The following is an 18,072-nucleotide window of genomic DNA, read 5'->3' as shown; positions in this document are numbered from 1 at the left end:
CCGGACTACCAAGATAAGTCATGAGCTCAGATCAACCAATCGTTGGGACCTAGGGGACACGCTCGCCGTAGCCCTGTTGCGGCAACGTCGCCTCCCTTGCTTATCTTACCTCAGCTGCTTGAGCGCTAAACGGGACCCCCTGAGCATCGCGCCTCAGGGGCTCTTACTGGACCTCGGGCCGCTCACCTCCTAGCCTTGACCATGGCACGCGACCTGGCATACCAGAGACGGCTGAAGCTTGCCTGGGGATCGGGACCTGTCAGCGTAGAGCAACAAGCTGTCGCGAGGTTGGAAAGGGAAGACCGAGCCTAAATAGGACTCTGATACGTCCATTTTGCATCATGCTTTTATATCAATACTTATTGCATTATGGGCTGTTATTACACATTATGTCACAATACTTATGCCTATTCTCTCTTATTTTACAAGGTTTACATAAAGAGGGAGAATGCCGGCAGCTGGGATTCTGGGCTGGAAAAGGAGCAAATATTAGAGACCTATTCTGCACAGCTCCAAAAGTCCTGAAACTTCACGGAAGATGTTTTCCAAATATATAAAAAATACTGAGAGCAAGAACTTCACCAGGGGGCCACACCCTGCCCATGAGGGTGGGGGCGCGCCCTACCCCCCTGGGCGCGCCCCCTACCTCATGGGCCCCCTGGTGGCCCTCCGGTGGCCATCTTCTGCTATATGGAGTCTTTCGATGGGAAAAATCATAAGCCATCTTCTCGGACGAAACTCCGCCGCCACGAGGCGGAACCTTGGCGGAACCAATCTAGGGCTCTGGCGGAGCTGTTCTGCCAAGGAAACCTCCCTCTCGGAGGGGGAAATCATCGCCATCGTCATCACCAACGTCCTCTCATTGGGAGAGGGCAATCTCCATCAACATCTTCATCAGCACCATCTCATCTCAAAACCCTAATTCATCTCTTGTATCCAATTCTTGTCTCTAAGTCCGGGATTGGTGCTAGTAGGTTGCTAGTAGTGTTAATTACTCCTTGTAGTTGATGCTAGTTGGTTTAATTGGTGGAAGATCGTATGTTCAGATCCTATATGATATTAATACCCCTCTGATTATGAACATGTTTATGCTTTGTGAGTAGTTACTTTTGTTCCTGAGGACATGAGAGAAGTCTTGCTATTAGTAGTCATGTGAATTTGGTATTCGTTCGATATTTTGATGAGATGTATGTTGTCTCTCCTCTAGTGGTGTTATGTGAACGTCGACTACATGACACTTCACCATTATTTGGGCCTAGAGGAAGGCATTGGGAAGTAATAAGTAGATTATGGGTTGCTAGAGTGGCAGAAGCTTAAACCCTAGTTTATGCGTTTCTTTGTAAGGGGCTGATTTGGATCCATATGTTTCATGCTATGGTTAGGTTTACCTTAATACTTTTGTTGTAGTTGCGGATGCTTGCATTTGAGGTTAATCATAAATGGTATGCTTGTCCAAGTAAGGGCAGCAACCAAGCACTGGTCCACCCACATACCAAATTATCAAAGTATCGAACGCGAATCATATGAACGTGATGAAAACTAGCTTGACGATATTCCCATGTGTCCTCAGGAGCGCTTTACATCATATAAGAGTTTGTCCAGGCTTGTCCTTTGCTACAAAAAGGATTGGTCCACCTTGCTGCACCTTATTTACTTTTGTTACTGGTTGCTCGTTACAAATTATCTTATCACAAAACTATATGTTACCACTTATTTCAGTACTTGCAGAGAATACCTTGCTGGAAACCGCTTATCATTTCCTTCTGCTCCTCGTTGGGTTCGACACTCTTACTTATCGAAATGACTACGATAGATCCCCTATACTTGTGGGTCATCAAGACTCTTTTCTGGCGCCGTTGCCGGGGAGTGAAGCGCCTTTGGTAGGTGGAATTTGGTAAGGAAAAATTTATATAGTGTGATGAAATTTACTGTCACTTGTTACTATGGAAAGTAATCCTCTGAGGGGCTTGTTCGGGGTATCTTCACCCCGACCAGTAGAGAAAAGAGTTGCTCCTCAACCTACTAAACCTACCAAAAATGAAAATGCTTGCTTTGAAGTTCCTGCGGGTATGATAGAAAAACTGCTAGCTAAGGCTTTTTTAGGAGATGGAGCAAAACATCCTGATGAACATCTGATATATGTGGATGAAGTTTGTGGATTATTTAAGCTTGCAGGTGTACCCGAAGATGTTGTTAAGAAGAAGGTCTTCCCTTTATCTTTGAGGGGAGATGCATCGACATGGTATAGGCTATGTGATGATATGAGGTCTTGGAATTACAAACGATTGAAATTGGAATTTCATCAGAAGTTTTATCCTATGCATCTTGTTCATCGTGATTGCAATTATATATATAATTTTTGGCCTCGCGAAGGAGAAGGCATCGCTCAAGCTTGGGGGAGGCTTAAATCAATGTTATATTCATGCCCCAATCATGAGCTCTCAAGAGAAATGATTATTCAAAAAATTTATGCTCAGCTTTCTGGTAACAACCGCACCATGCTTGATACTTTTTGTGATGGATCTTTTATGATGAAGACTATTGAATTCAAATGGGATTTATTGGAAGGAATTAAACGCAACTCTGAAGATTAGGACCTCGACAATGGTAAGGAGTCGGGTATGACACCTAGTTTTGATTGTGTTATATCTTTTATGGATACCGATATATTTCGTAAATTTAGCACTAAATATGGACATGACTCTGAGATAGTAGCTTCTTTCTGTGAATCTTTTGCTGCCTATGTTGATCTCCCCAAGGAGAAGTGGTTTAAATATCATCCTCCCACAGAAGTAAAAGTAGCTCCACCTATTAAAGTTGAAGAAAATACTATCACTTATAATGATCCTATTGTTCCTACTTCTTACGTTGAGAAGCCACCTTTCCCTGTTAGGATAAAGGATCATGCTAAAGCTTCAACTGTAGTTCGTAAAAGCAATATTAAAACATATACACCTCCTGAGCAAGTTAAAATTGAACCTAATATTACTATTGTTAAAGATCTCTTGTCTGATAATATTGATGGGCATGTTATTTATTTCTATGATGAAACTGCTAGAATTGCTAAACCCCGTGATAAAGATAAACCTAGACCTGTGGTAGGCACGCCTATTATTTCTGTTAAAATAGGAGATCATTGTTATCATGGCTTATGTGATATGGGTGCTAGTGCTAGTGCAATACCTCATTCCTTATACAAAGAAATTATGCATGAGATTGCACCTGCTGAAATAGAAGATATTGATGTCACAATTAAACTTGCCAATAGAGATACTATTTCACCAATGGGAATTGTTAGAGATGTTGAAGTCTTGTGTGGGAAAACTAAATATCCTGCTGATTTTCTTGTTCTTGGTTCCCCACAAGATAGCTTTTGTCCCATTATATTTGGTAGACCCTTCTTAAATACTGTTAATGCTACCATAGATTGCAAAAGAGATGTTGTTACTATCGGTTTAGATGATATGGCTCATGAATTTCATTTTTCTAAATTTAGTAGACGACACCATGAAGAAGAATTACCTAGTAAGTATGAAATTATTGGTCTTGCTTCTATTGCAGTACCTCCTAGTGATCCTTTAGAACAATACTTGCTAGACAATGAAAATGATATGTTTATGATTGAAAGAAGGGAATTAGATGAAGTATTCTTTAAATAGGAACCTATTCTGAAAAACAATTTACCTGTTGAAATCCTAGGGGATACTCCTCCACCCAAGGGTGATCCCATGTTTGAGCTTAAACCGTTACCTGATACTCTTAAATATGCTTATCTTGATGAGAAAAAGATATATCCTGTTATTATTAGTGCTAACCTTTCAGAGCATGAGGAAGAGAGATTATTGAAAACTCTGAAGAAGCAGTGCGCTGCTATTGGGTATACTCTTGATGATCTTAAGGGCATTAGTCCCACTCTATGTCAAGATAAAATTAATTTGGAAGAAGATGCTAAACCAGTTCGTGATCATCAACGACGGCTGAATCCTAAAATGAAAGAAGTGGTAAGAAAGGAGATACTAAAGCTCCTTGAGGCAGGTATAATTTATCCCGTTGCTGATAGTAAATGGGTAAGCCCTGTCCATTGTGTCCCTAAGAAGGGAGGTATTACTATTGTTCCTAATGATAAAGATGAATTGATTCCTCAAAGAATTATTACAGGTTAAAGGATGGTAATTGATTTCCGCAAATTAAATAAGGCTACTAAAAAAGATCATTACCCCTTACCTTTTATCGATCAAATTCTAGAAAGATTGTCCAGACATACACATTTTTGCTTTCTAGATGGTTATTCTGGTTTCTCTCAAATACCTGTGTCAGCCAAAGATCAATCAGAGACTACTTTTACATGCCCTTTTGGTACTTTTGCTTATAGACATATGCCTTTTGTTTTATGTAATGCACCTGCTACCTTTCAAAGATGCATGGTGGCTATATTCTCTGACTTTTGTGAAAAGATTTGTGAGGTTTTCATGGACGACTTTTCCGTCTATGGATCTTCTTTTGATGATTGCTTGAGCAACCTTGATCAAGTTTTGCAGAGATGTGAAGAAACTAATCTTGTCTTGAATTGGGAAAAGTGCCACTTTATGGTTAATGAAGGTATTGTCTTGGGACATAATGTTTCTGAAAGAGGTATTGAAGTTGATAAAGCCAAGGTTGATGCTATTGAAAAGATGCCATGTCCCAAGGACATCAAAGGTATAAGAAGTTTCCTTGGTCATGCCGGTTTTTGTAGGAGGTTCATTAAGGACTTCTCAAAAATCTCTCGGCCACTGACTAATTTATTACAAAAAGATATACCATTTGTTTTTGATGATGATTGTGTAGAAGCATTTGAAATACTTAAGAAAGCATTGATTTCTGCACCTATTGTTCAGCCACCTGATTGGAATTTACCCTTTGAAATTATGTGTGATGCTAGTGATTATGTTGTAGGTGCTGTTCTAGGGAAAAGAGTTGATAAGAAACTAAATGTTATTCAATATGCTAGTAAAACCCTTGACAATGCTCAAAGAAATTATGCTACCACCGAAAAAGAATTCTTAGCAGTTGTATTTGCTTGTGATAAGTTTAGACCTTATATTGTTGATTCTAAAGTAACTATTCACACTGATCATGCTGCTATTAAATATCTTATGGAAAAGAAAGATGCTAAACCTAGACTTATTAGATGGGTTCTCTTGCTACAAGAATTTGATTTGCATATTGTTGATAGAAAAGGAGCTGAGAACCCCGTTGCAGACAACTTGTCTAGGTTAGAAAATGTGCTTGATGACCCACTACCTATTGATGCTAACTTTCCTGATGAGCAACTAAATGTCATAAATGCTTCTCACACTGCTCCATGGTATGCTGATTATGCTAATTACATTGTTGCTAAGTTTATACCACCTAGTTTCACATACCAGCAAAAGAAAAAGTTCTTCTATGATTTGAGGCATTACTTTTGGGATGACCCACATCTTTATAAAGAAGGAGTAGATGGTGTTATTAGAGGTTGTGTACCTGAGCATGAACAGGAACAGATCCTATGCAAGTGTCACTCCGAAGCTTATGGAGGACACCATGCTGGAGATAGAACTGCACATAAGGTACTGCAATCTAGTTTTTATTGGCCTACTCTCTTCAAGGATGCCCGTAAGTTTGTATTATCTTGTGATGAATGTCAAAGAATTGGTAATATTAGTAGACGTCAAGAAATGCCTATGAATTATTCACTTGTTATTGAACCATTTGATGCTTGGGGCTTTGACTATATGGGACCTTTCCCTTCCTCTAATGGTTATACACATATTTTAGTTGCTATTGATTCCGTTACTAAGTGGGTAGAAGCTATTCCAACTAGTAGTGCTGATCATAACACTTCTATTAAAATGCTTAAAGAAGTTATTTTTCCAAGATTTGGAGTCCCTAGATATTTAATGACTGATGGTGGTTCACATTTTATTCATGGTGATTTCCGTAAAATGCTTGCTAAATATGATGTTAATCATAGAATTGCATCTCCTTATCACCCTCAGTCTAGTGGGCAAGTAGAATTGAGTAATAGAGAACTCAAATTAATTTGCAAAAGACTATTAATAGGTCTAGAAAGAATTGGTCCAAGAAACTTGATGATGCATTATTGGCCTATAGAACTGCATATAAAAATCCTATGGGTATGTCTCCGTATAAAATGGTCTATGGAAAAGCATGTCACTTACCTCTCGAACTAGAACACAAGGCTTATTGGGCTATTAAAGAACTTAATTATGATTTTAAACTTGCCGGTGAGAAGAGGTTCTTTGATATTAGCTCACTTGATGAATGGAGTACCCAAGCCTACGAAAATGCCAAGTTGTTCAAGGAAAAAGTTAAAAGATGGCATGACAAAAGGATACAAAAGCGTGAGTTCAATGTAGGTGATTATGTATTGCTATACAACTCTTGTTTAAGATTTTTTGCAGGAAAACTTCTCTCTAAATGGGAAGGTCCTTATGTTATCGAGGAGGTCTACCGTTCCGGTGCCATAAAAATCAACAACTTCGAAGGCACAAATCTGAAGGTGGTGAACGGTCAAAGAATCAAACACTATATCTCAGGTAATCCCATAAATGTTGAAACTAATGTTATTGAAACCGTAACCCCGGAGGAATTCACAAGGGACACTTTCCGGAACATTTCAGACTCCGAAAAGGAATAGTTATGTGGTACGGTAAGTAAACCGACTCCAAAATAGTTTTTAAGGCAATATTTCTCCATTTTGGTATATTTAGAAAAATAGAAAAATAAGCAGCAGTCCGGGAAGGACACGAGGGCTCCACGAGGGTGGAGGGCGCGCCCTACCCTACTGGGCGCACCCCCTACCTCGTGGGCACCTCGTGTGCTCTCCGGACTCCGTTTTCGTACACGACATGTATTTTGGTCGGTAAAAACTCATTATATAATATCGCAGGGATTTTGACTCCCGTATCACGCAAAAATCTCTAGTCTTTGTTTTGAGCTGTCCTGCTGCAGATAGAGCAACATGTCGTCCCAGGATTTGGAAGGAGAAAGCTACGTGGCTGATTACCTTGCAGATCCTAAGGTCTATGGGGATGTGGAGCATTGCGGTTGGACTACGGAAGAAGAGGACTATGAACCCCAGGGAAAGGAGGAGACGAACTCAGATGAAGATGAAGTCCCACTACCTCAACCTGGGGACATGCATGTGGAGTTCAAAAAGTCAAGCCTCCCGGATAGGGTAAAGAAACCTAAGATCGAGTTTATCCCTTTTCGCCTCTTGCAGGAGAACAAGCAGGAACTATGCAAAAAGATACTGAGCTTGGAGCAGGAGATCGAGGACCTAAGGGACCAAAATTCTGTCCTCAAGCGCAAACTAAGGAAGAAGCCTATGCCATCAACAAAATCACCACCGTCTCCACCAACAAAGAAGAATTGAGTATCTGGTATGGGCACTCCACTTGGCAACTGCCAAGCTTGGGGGAGTGCCCCGGTATCGTATCACCATCACTTTTATCTTTACCGTTTTTCTTAGTTTGATCCTTTTGGTAATATCTTGATCTAGTAGAATAAAAGTTCTTAGTTTGATCTAGTTGTGAGTTTTGCTTTATTATCCTTCTATGTAATTGAGTCTGTGAGCTATATAATAAAGTTTAGTGTTGAGTCAAGGGCTTGATTTTTTTCCATGGTCCTAAGTGAATAAAAGAAAAGAGAAAGAAATAAAAAGAAACAAAGAGATCATGTGAGTCTTATGGAGAGTAATGAGCTCACATAGAAAGAGTATGATGAATAAAAGTTATTGAGGGTTGACAAACACAGTTTTGGTCATTGTTGCAATTAATAGGAAGTAATAAAGAAAGAGAGGTCTTCACATATAAATATACTATCTTGGACATCTTTTATGATTGTGAGCACTCATTAAAATATGACATGCTAAAGAGCTGACATTGGACAAGGAAGACAACGTAATGGGTTATGTTTTCTTACATCTGAAAAAAAATTATATTGTCTTGGATCTTCCAACATGATGAGCTTGCTTTTCCCCCTCATGCTAGCCAAATTCATTGCACCAAGTAGAGATACTACTTGTGCTTCCAAATACCCTTAAACCAGTCTTGCCATAAGAGTACACCATATCTACCTATGGATTGAGTAAGATCCATCAAGTAAGTTGTCATCGGTGCAAGCAATAAAAATTGCTCTCTAAATATGTATGATTGATTGGTGTGGAGGAAATAAGCTTTATACGATCGTGTGATATGGAAGTAATAAAAGCGACAGACTACATAATAAAGGTCCATATCACAAGTGGCAATATAAAGTGACATTTTTTGCATTAAGATTTTGTGCATCCAACCATAAAAGTGCATGACAACTTCTGCTTCCCTCTGCGAAGGGCCTATCTTTTACTTTTATCTCCTACATATTGCATAAGAGTCATGGTGATTTTCACCCTTCCTTTTTACACTTTATCCTTTGGCAAGCACAATATGTTGGAAAGATCCTAGTATATATAACTAATTGGATGTGAGTTTTCATGCACTATTACTGTTGACATTACCCTTGAGGTAAAACATTGGGAGGCAAAATTATAAGCCCCTATCTTTCTCTATGTCCGATTAAAACTGCATACCCATAAGTATTGCGTGAGTGTCAACAATTGTGAAAGATTATATGATAGTTGAGTATGTGGACTTGCTGAAAAGCTCTTATACATTGACTCTTTCCTATGTTATGATATATTGCAATTGCTTCAATGACTGAGATTGTAGTTTGTTAGTTTTCAATGAAGTTTACGATTCATACTTGATATTGTGATTGAATTATTACTATAACATTAGAGATTATATGACAAAGAATTATATGAGATGTTGTTCTAAGAATGATCCTGATGCCCTCATGTCTGTATTTTATTTTTATCGACACCTCTATCTCTAAACATGTGGACATATTTTTCGATTTCGGCTTTTCGCTTGAGGACAAGCGAGGTCTAAGCATGGGGGAGTTGATACGTCCATTTTGCATCATGCTTTTATATCAATATTTATTGCATTATGGGCTGTTATTACACATTATGTCACAATACTTATGCCTATTCTCTCTTATTTTACAAGGATTCTGGCAGCTGGGATTCTGGGCTGGAAAAGGAGCAAATATTAGAGACCTATTCTGCACAGCTCCAAAAGTCCTGAAACTTCACGGAAGATGTTTTCCAAATATATAAAAAATATTGAGAGCAAGAACTTCACCAGGGGGGCACACCCTGCCCACGAGGGTGGGGGCGCGCCCTACCCCCCTGGGCACGCCCCCTACCTCGTGGGCCCCCTGGAGGCCCTCCGATGGCCATCTTCTGCTGTATGGAGTCTTTCGATGGGGAAAAAATCGTAAGCCATCTTCTCGGACGAAACTCCGCCGCCACGAGGCGAAACCTTGGCGGAACCAATCTAGGGCTCTGGCAGAGCTGTTCTGCCAGGGAAACTTCCCTCCCGGAGAGGGAAATCATCGCCATCGTCATCACCAACGCTCCTCTCATCGGGAGAGGGCAATCTCCATCAACATCTTCATCAGCACCATCTCATCTCAAAACCCTAGTTCATCTCTTGTATCCAATTCTTGTCTCTAAGTCCGGGATTGGTGCTAGTAGGTTGCTAGTAGTGTTAATTACTCCTTGTAGTTGATGCTAGTTGGTTTAATTGGTAGAAGATCATATGTTCAGATCCTATATGCATATTAATACCCCTTTGATTATGAACATGTTTATGCTTTGTGAGTAGTTACTTTTGTTCCTGAGGACATGGGAGAAGTCTTGCTATTAGTAGTCATGTGAATTTGGTATTCGTTCGATATTTTGATGAGATGTATGTTGTCTCTCCTCTAGTGGTGTTATGTGAACGTCGACTACATAACACTTCACCATTATTTGGGCCTAGAGGAAGGCATTGGGAAGTAATAAGTAGATGATGGGTTGCTAGAGTGACAGAAGCTTAAACCCTAGTTTATGCGTTGCTTCGTAAGGGGCTGATTTGGATCCATATGTTTCATGCTATGGTTAGGTTTACCTTAATACTTTTGTTGTAGTTGTGGATGCTTTCAATAGAGGTTAATCATAAGTGGGATGCTTGTCCAAGTAAGGGCAACACCCAAGCACCGGTCCACCCACATACCAAATTATCAAAGTACCGAACGCGAATCATATGAACATGATAAAAACTAGCTTGACGATATTCCCATGTGTCCTCGGGAGCGCTTTACATCATATAAGAGTTTGTCCAGGCTTGTCCTTTGCTACAAAAAGGATTGGTCCACCTTGCTGCAGACTCGCGCTCACAAGGCTTCCTTAATTAGGATAATATCAGCGAAAGACATTGCAAACTCTTTACATGCCCCCATGGGGTACTTCTTGATTCCTCGTAGGGAACAAAGGACGAGAACTTAAGAGAATCCTATCTAAACGCCCCCGCGGCCGACGCCATCATCAAAGGTGGGCCGCGGGAGGCCGGTGCCAACCCCATTCAGATCAGCGACGACGGCGGCCGGACGTTGCGGCCTTGCTCCGGGCGCGGCGAGAGCTCGGGGGCACGTAGCTGTCGTCGATCGTCTCCGGAGTCTCGTAGAGCTCGGGAGAACCGCTGGACTCCCAAGAGTCGCTCCTGCTGAAGCAGCCGCGAGCGAGGCATGCCTCATCCTGGCACTCCCCTTCGGGGCAACACTCCAAGCGGCGGCCCTCCTGTCGAAGACCTTGAAGAACAGCATGGAGGCGTCGTCGTACTCGAAGTGGATCGCGAGGGCGCCCTCCACACGGCAAACCCGCGCGACCTCGGCCCAGCCGCGGGTCATGAAGATCTTGCCGGTGGAGACTGCTTCAACCTCTGCTCCGGTCGCTGGAGCATCACAGTCGGCATGCTGCAACCAGAGCTCAAGAGGCCCCCTCGGTGGCATCATGTCAGAGAAGAAGTGCGGGAAGCGGATCCAGGAGCTTGGGGGCATCGCCGCCCACAGCACGAGCTCACGTGAAAGTCCGCGGCGTGGACTCCTGGAGCGACGGCGCTCGTCGCCGTAGCTCATGGACCTTGGCCACGGTGCGCGCGCTGGCGCTCGTTGCTCCTTCCTCCCAAGCCCCCGGCTTGGGCGTAAAAGGGCAGTGGATACCCAGGAGGAGGCCACTCGCACCAAGGCCTCATCACCACCTGCATCTCTGCGGCGTCGCGGTGGTGGACCGACCTCTTCTACGGCGGGAGCAGCGCTGACACGTCGAGGGGAACCTTTCCCTTCTCCTTAGCCGAAAACCTACGGATCGGCGCCATTGAAGTTGCTGCTAGCGGTGGAGCAGAAGGAAGAAGAAGCGAGCGGAATGGGAAGAGATGGGTGACGGGGGCTCTACCCCCCCTCTCCATTTATAGCAGGAGAAGGCCAACCAGCACCAACACGATCACAGGTAATGATGGTTTTCCTTGCATGTCGCAGGGACTTGTCAAGTCGGGCAGTTGCCGAGGAGGCGTGGGGAAGCAGAGACGCCCATGTCCAATCAGCCGCCACGCGTCACCCGAGGCCGCAGGCTTTTGGGGCCTGCGGCGCTCTGTGCTTGACCTTCTGGCTTCGCCTCGAAGCCAAGCCTGAGCGCGCCTTGGGCCCGGGGGCTACTGTCGGCATCCTGGGAACGGGGGTCCCCAGACTTGCCTGCCTGCGGCCCACGACGTGGCTGAGCTAGCAGGCCTCTACGGCCCATCTTCATCGACAAGGCATTCAAGACCCTCTCAAGGGGCCAAGCCTCACAAGGCAGACGACGCAAGACCTTCTCAGGAGCGGCCTCACGAGGCAGGCTCACGAGGGGCGGAGAGATCAAGGCTAGGCAAACCTCGCAAGGTCCTCGTGACGTGAGCCATGACAATCGAGACCACACAGGCGCCAGCGTGCGTAGAGTCCTTGCTTCCTCTTTGGCGGCAAGGGGGCAAGCGCAGGCGCGGAGTACCGATGCATTAAGCAAAGGTTTCCATATTGATGAAACGAGACCAAGACCAGAAGGACAGCAAGACGGAGGTCACCATGGAGCCCAAGACGGTGTCATCACCAAAACCATTGGCAGGCGAAGACCACTGACGTCTACTACACAACCTTCTTCTTGTAGACGTTGTTGGACCTCCAAGTGCAGAGGTTTGTAGGATAGTAGCAAATTTCCCTCAAGTGGATGACCTAAGGTTTATCAATCCGTAGGAGGCGTAGGATGAAGATGGTCTCCCTCAAGCAACCCTGCAACCAAATAACAAAGAGTCTCTTGTGTCCCCAACACACCCAATACAATGGTAAATTGTATAGGTGCACTAGTTCGGCGAAGAGATGGTGATACAAGTGGTATACGGATGGTAGATAAAGGTTTTTGTAATCTGAAAATATAAAAACAGCAAGCTAACTAATGATAAAAGTGAGCACAAACGGTATTGCAATGCGTTGAAACAAGGCCTAGGGTTCATACTTTCACTAGTGCAAGTTCTCTCAACAATAATAACATAATTGGATCACATAACTATCCCTCAAAATGCAACAAAGAGTCACTCCAAAGCCACTAATAGCGTAGAACAAACGAAGAGATTATGGTAGGGTACGAAACCACCTCAAAGTTATTCTTTCCAATCAATCCGTTGGGCTATTCCTATAAGTGTCACAAACAGCCCTACAGTTCGTACTAAAATAACACCTTAAGACACAAAATCAACAAAAACCCTAATGTCACCTAGATACTCCAATGTCACCTCAAGTATCTGTGGGTATGATTATACGATATGCATCACACAATCTCAGATTCATCTATTCAACCAACACAAAGTACTTCAAAGAGTGCCCCAAAGATTCTACCGAAGAGTAAAGACGAAAACGTGTAACAACCCCTATGCATAGGTTCATGGGCGGAACCCGCAAGTTGATCACCAAAACATACATCAAGTGGATCAATAGAATACCCCATTGTCACCACGGGTATCCCACGCAAGACATACATCAAGTGTTCTCAAATCCTTAAAGACTCAATCTGATAAGATAACTTCAAAGGGGAAAACTCAATACATTACAAGAGAGTAGAGGGGGAGAAACATCATAAGATCCAACTATAATAGCAAAGCTCGCGATACATCAAGATCGTACCACCTCAAGAACACGAGAGAGAGAGAGAGAGAGATCAAACACATAGCTACTGGTACATACCCTCGGCCCTGAGGGAGAACTACTCCCTCCTCGTCATGGAGAGCACCAGGATGATGAAGATGGCCACTAGAGAGGGATTCCCCCTCCGGCAGGGTGCCGGAACGGGTCTAGATTGGTTTTCGGTGGCTACGGAGGCTTCTGACGGCGGAACTCCCGATCTATTGTGCTCCCCGATAGTTTTAGGGCATATGGATATATATAGGCGGAAGAAATACATCAGGGGAGCCACGAGGGGCCCACGAGGGTGGAGGGCGCGCCCAGGGGGGTGGGCGCGCCCCCTGCCTCGTGGCTTCCTCGTTGATCCCCTGACGTGCACTCCAAGTCTCCTGTATTGCTTTCTTTCCAAAAATAACTTTTCCGAAGGTTTCATTCCGTTTGGACTCTGTTTGATATTCCTTTTCTGGGAAACACTGAAACAAGGGAAAAACAGAAACTGGCACTGGGCTCTGGGTTAATAGGTTAGTCCCAAAAATCATATAAAATAGCATATAAATGCATATAAAACATCCAATGTTGATAATATAATAGCATGGAACAATCAAAAATTATAGATACGTTGGAGATGTATCAGCATCCCCAAGCTTAATTCCTGCTCGTCCTCGAGTAGGTAAATGATAAAAACAGAATTTTTGATGTGGAATGCTACCTAACATATTTATCCATGTAGTTATCTTTATTGTGGAAAGAATATCCAGATCCATAAGATTCAAGACAAAAGTTTAATATTGACATAAAAATAATAATACTTCAACATACTAACAAAGCAATTATGTCTTCTCAAAATAACATGGCCAAAGAAAGCTATCCCTACAAAATCATATAGTCTGGCTATGCTCTATCTTCACCACACAAAATATTTAAATCATGCACAACCCTGATGACAAGCCAAGCAATTGTTTCATACTTTTGATGTTCTCAAACTTTTTCAATCTTCACACATTATATGAGCGTGAGCCATGGACATAGCACTATAGGTGGAATAGAAGGTGGTTCTGGAGAAGACAAAAAGGAGAAGATAGTCTCACATCAACTAGGCGTATCAACGGGCTATGGAGATGCCCATTAATAGATCTCGATGTGAGTGAGTAGGGATTGCCATGCAACGGATGCACTAGAGCTATAAGTGTATGAAAGTTGAACAAAAGAAACTAGTGGGTGTGCATCCAACTCGCTTGCTCACGTAGACCTAGGGCATTTTGAGGAAGCTCATCATTGGAATATACAAGCCAAGTTCTATAATGAAAGATTCCCACTAGTATATGAAAGTGACAACATAGGAGACTCTTTATCATGAAGATCATGGTGCTACTTTGAAGCACAAGTGTGGTAGAAGGATAGTAGCATTGCCCCTTCTCTCTTTTTCTCTCATTTTATTTATTTAATTTTTTTATTTGGGCCTTCTCTTTTTTATGGCCTCTTTTTTTGGGGCTTCTTTGGCCACTTTTTTTCGTCCGGAGTCTCATCCCGACTTGTGGGGGAATCATAGTCTCCATCATCCTTTCCTCACTGGGACAATGCTCTAATAATGATGATCATCGCACTTTTATTTGCTTACAACTCAAAAATTACAACTCGATACTTAGAACAAGATATGACTCTATATGAATGCCTCCGGCGGTGTACCGGGATGTGCAATGACCCAAGAGTGACATGTATGGAAGAATTATAATGGTGGCTTTGCCACAAATGCGATGTCAACTACATGATCATGCAAAGCAATATGACAATGATGAAGCGTGTCATAATAACAGAATGGTGGAAAGTTGCATGGCAATATATCTCGGAATGGCTATGGAAATGCCATAATAGGTAGGTATGGTGGCTGTTTTGAGGAAGGTATATGGTGGGTTTATGGTACCAGCGAAAGTTGCGCGGTACTAGAGAGGCTAGCAATGGTGGAAGGGTGAGAGTGCGTATAATCCATGGACTCAACATTAGTCATAAAGAACTCACATACTCATTGCAAAAATCTATTAGTTATCGAAACAAAGTACTACACGCATGCTCCTAGGGGGGTATATTGGTAGGAAAAGACAATCGCTCGTCCCCGACCGCCACTCATAAGGAAGACAGTCAATAAATAAATCATGCTCCGACTTCATCACATAACGGTTCACCATACGTGCATGCTACGGGAATCACAAACTTCAACACAAGTATTTCTCAAATTCACAATTACTCAACTAGCATGACTCTAATATCACCATCTCCATATCTCAAAACAATTATCAAGTATCAAACTTCTCATAGTATTCAATGCACTTCATATGAAAGTTTTTATTATATCCCTCTTGGATGCCCATCATATTAGGACTAAATTCATAATCAAAGCAAATTACCATGCTGTTTAGGACTCTCAAAATAATATAAGTGAATCATGAGAGTTCATCTATTTCTATAAAATAAAACCACCACCGTGCTCTAAAAAGATATAAGTGAAGCACTAGAGCAACAACAAACTACTCCAGAAGATATAAGTGAAGATCAATGAGTAGTCAAACAATTATGCAACTATATGAAGACTCTCTAACATTTAATAATTTCATATCTTGGTATTTTATTCAAACATCAAGCAAAGCAAAAGAAAATAAAATGACACTCCAAGCAAAACACATATCATGTGGCGAATAAAAATATAGCTCCAAGTAAAGTTACCGATGAACGAAGACGAAAGAGGGGGTGCCATCCGGGGCATCCCCAAGCTTAGGCTCTTGGTTGTCCTTGAATATTGCCTTGGGGTGCCTTGGGCATCCCCAATCTTAGGCTCTTGCCACTCCTTATTCCATAGTCCATCGAATCTTTACCCAAAACTTGAAAACTTCAACACAAAACTTAACAGAAAACTCGTAAGCTCTGTTAGCGAAAGAAAACAAAAGACCACTTCAAGGTACTGTAATTAACTCATTATTTACTTATATTGGTGTAATATATACTGTATTACAACTTCTCTATGGTTTATAAACTCTTTTACTAGCCATAGATTCATCAAAAGAAGCAAACAACACACGAAAAACAGAATCTGTCAAAAACAGAACAGTCTGTAGTAATATGTAGCTAACACAAACTTCTGGAACCCCAAAAATTCTAAAATAAATTTCTGGACGTGAGGAATTTATATATTAATCATCTTCAAAAATAATTAACTAAATATCACTTTCCAAAAGCAATTCTCGTGAGCGCTAAAGTTTCTGTTTTTTACAGCAAGACTCTCCCCAAGTCTTCCCAACGGTTCTACTTGGCGCAAACACTAATTAAAAGATAAAAACTCAATAATAACAGAGTCTAGATAAATTATTTATTGCTAAACAGGAGCAAAAAACAAGGAACAAAAATAAAGTTGGGTTGCCGCCCAACAAGCGCTATCATTTGACGCCCCTAGCTAGGCATGATGATTTCAATGATGCTCATATAAAAGATAAGAATTGAAACATAAAGAGAGCATCATGAAGAATATAACTAGCACATTTAAGTCTAAACCACTTCCTATGCATAGGGATTTTGTGAGCAAACAACTTATGGGAACAAGAATCAACTTGCATAGGAAGGTAAAGCAAGCAAAACTTCAAAATTTTAAGCACATAGAGAGGAAACTTGATATTATTGCAATTCCTACAAGCATATATTCCTCCCTCATAATAATTTTCAGTAGCATCATGAATGAATTCAACAATATAACCAGCACCTAAAGCATTCTTTTCATGATCTACTTGCATAGAAATTTTACTACTCTCCACATAAGCAAAATTCTTCTCTTTTGGAATAGTGGGAGTATCATAAGAGACTCGAATACTATAAATTGTTTCCACATTAAAAGAGTAATGTTCAGAAAAAGGGTAATAATAGTCATGACAAGTTTTATAAATATAATCATCACTACTTTTTATAGCATAGGTGTCATCACAATAATCATCATAAGTAGGAGGCATGCTATCATCATAACAAATTTGCTCCTCAAAACTTGGGAGACTAAAAATATCATCTTCATTAAACGTAGCATCCCCAAGCTTGGGACAAACATTAATTGCAGCAAATATATTCTCAAAAACATCATCTTCATCAAACATAGCATCCCCAAGCTTGGGCCTTTTCATATCATAAGCATAATCACTCTCATCATTAATAGTATGGATAGAACCAATAGTATAGCAATTATCATATTCTTCCAAGCAAGTGCAAAAAAGATTTTCAAGATCATAAGAAGTATCATTATCTTCCACAATTATATTTTCATGAGGCACAATAGTAATAGGAGCAGCATTATTTGGGGCATATATCTTTTTACCTCTCTTCCTTTTTCTTTTCTTCTTCTTCACCACATCATGTGTGGGCTCAATCCTATTTTTGGAGCTCCTTATTAATGAGATTGGTTGAATAGAAGGCTCCTCCTCATTAACTGATTCATCATAAGAAATAATAGGAGGATATTGGGAAGTCTCTTCCCTTTCGTTAGTATTCTCTTCATCTTCTATTTGTTTTCTTTTCTTTATGTAATTGGCAATATAGGGATTTTCAATGCAATTCACCACACAATACATATAAATTTCTTCTAGATCAAAATCAAGAAGTTTATAACGGGAAAATTCTAGAAGATGCTTAGTTATACGTTTCATTTCATCATAACCCATAAGAAAACTAAGTTCATTATAATGTGCAAGGGAAATCAAGTCATCACAATTTTTGGACACGATTAGATCATGAAACAATTTGCATGGGATAGTTAAATGACCCCGTTCATTGCAAAGTTCACAAGTATGGCCAAGAAAATTTAAATTTTCAGCACAAACATCTAGCCTTTCTGGCAACAATTTAGTTTCTAAATGCTTATGCCTCTTGCAATATCTATCTTCCCTATTTGGTGTGTACTTGCAAACCCAATGCACTCCACAAAAATTGACA

Source organism: Triticum urartu, chromosome 7 (genome assembly GCF_003073215.2).
Source record: "Triticum urartu cultivar G1812 chromosome 7, Tu2.1, whole genome shotgun sequence".
In the NCBI taxonomy this organism is placed as follows: Eukaryota; Viridiplantae; Streptophyta; class Magnoliopsida; order Poales; family Poaceae; genus Triticum; species Triticum urartu.
Note: the sequence above shows the minus strand (reverse complement) of the source record.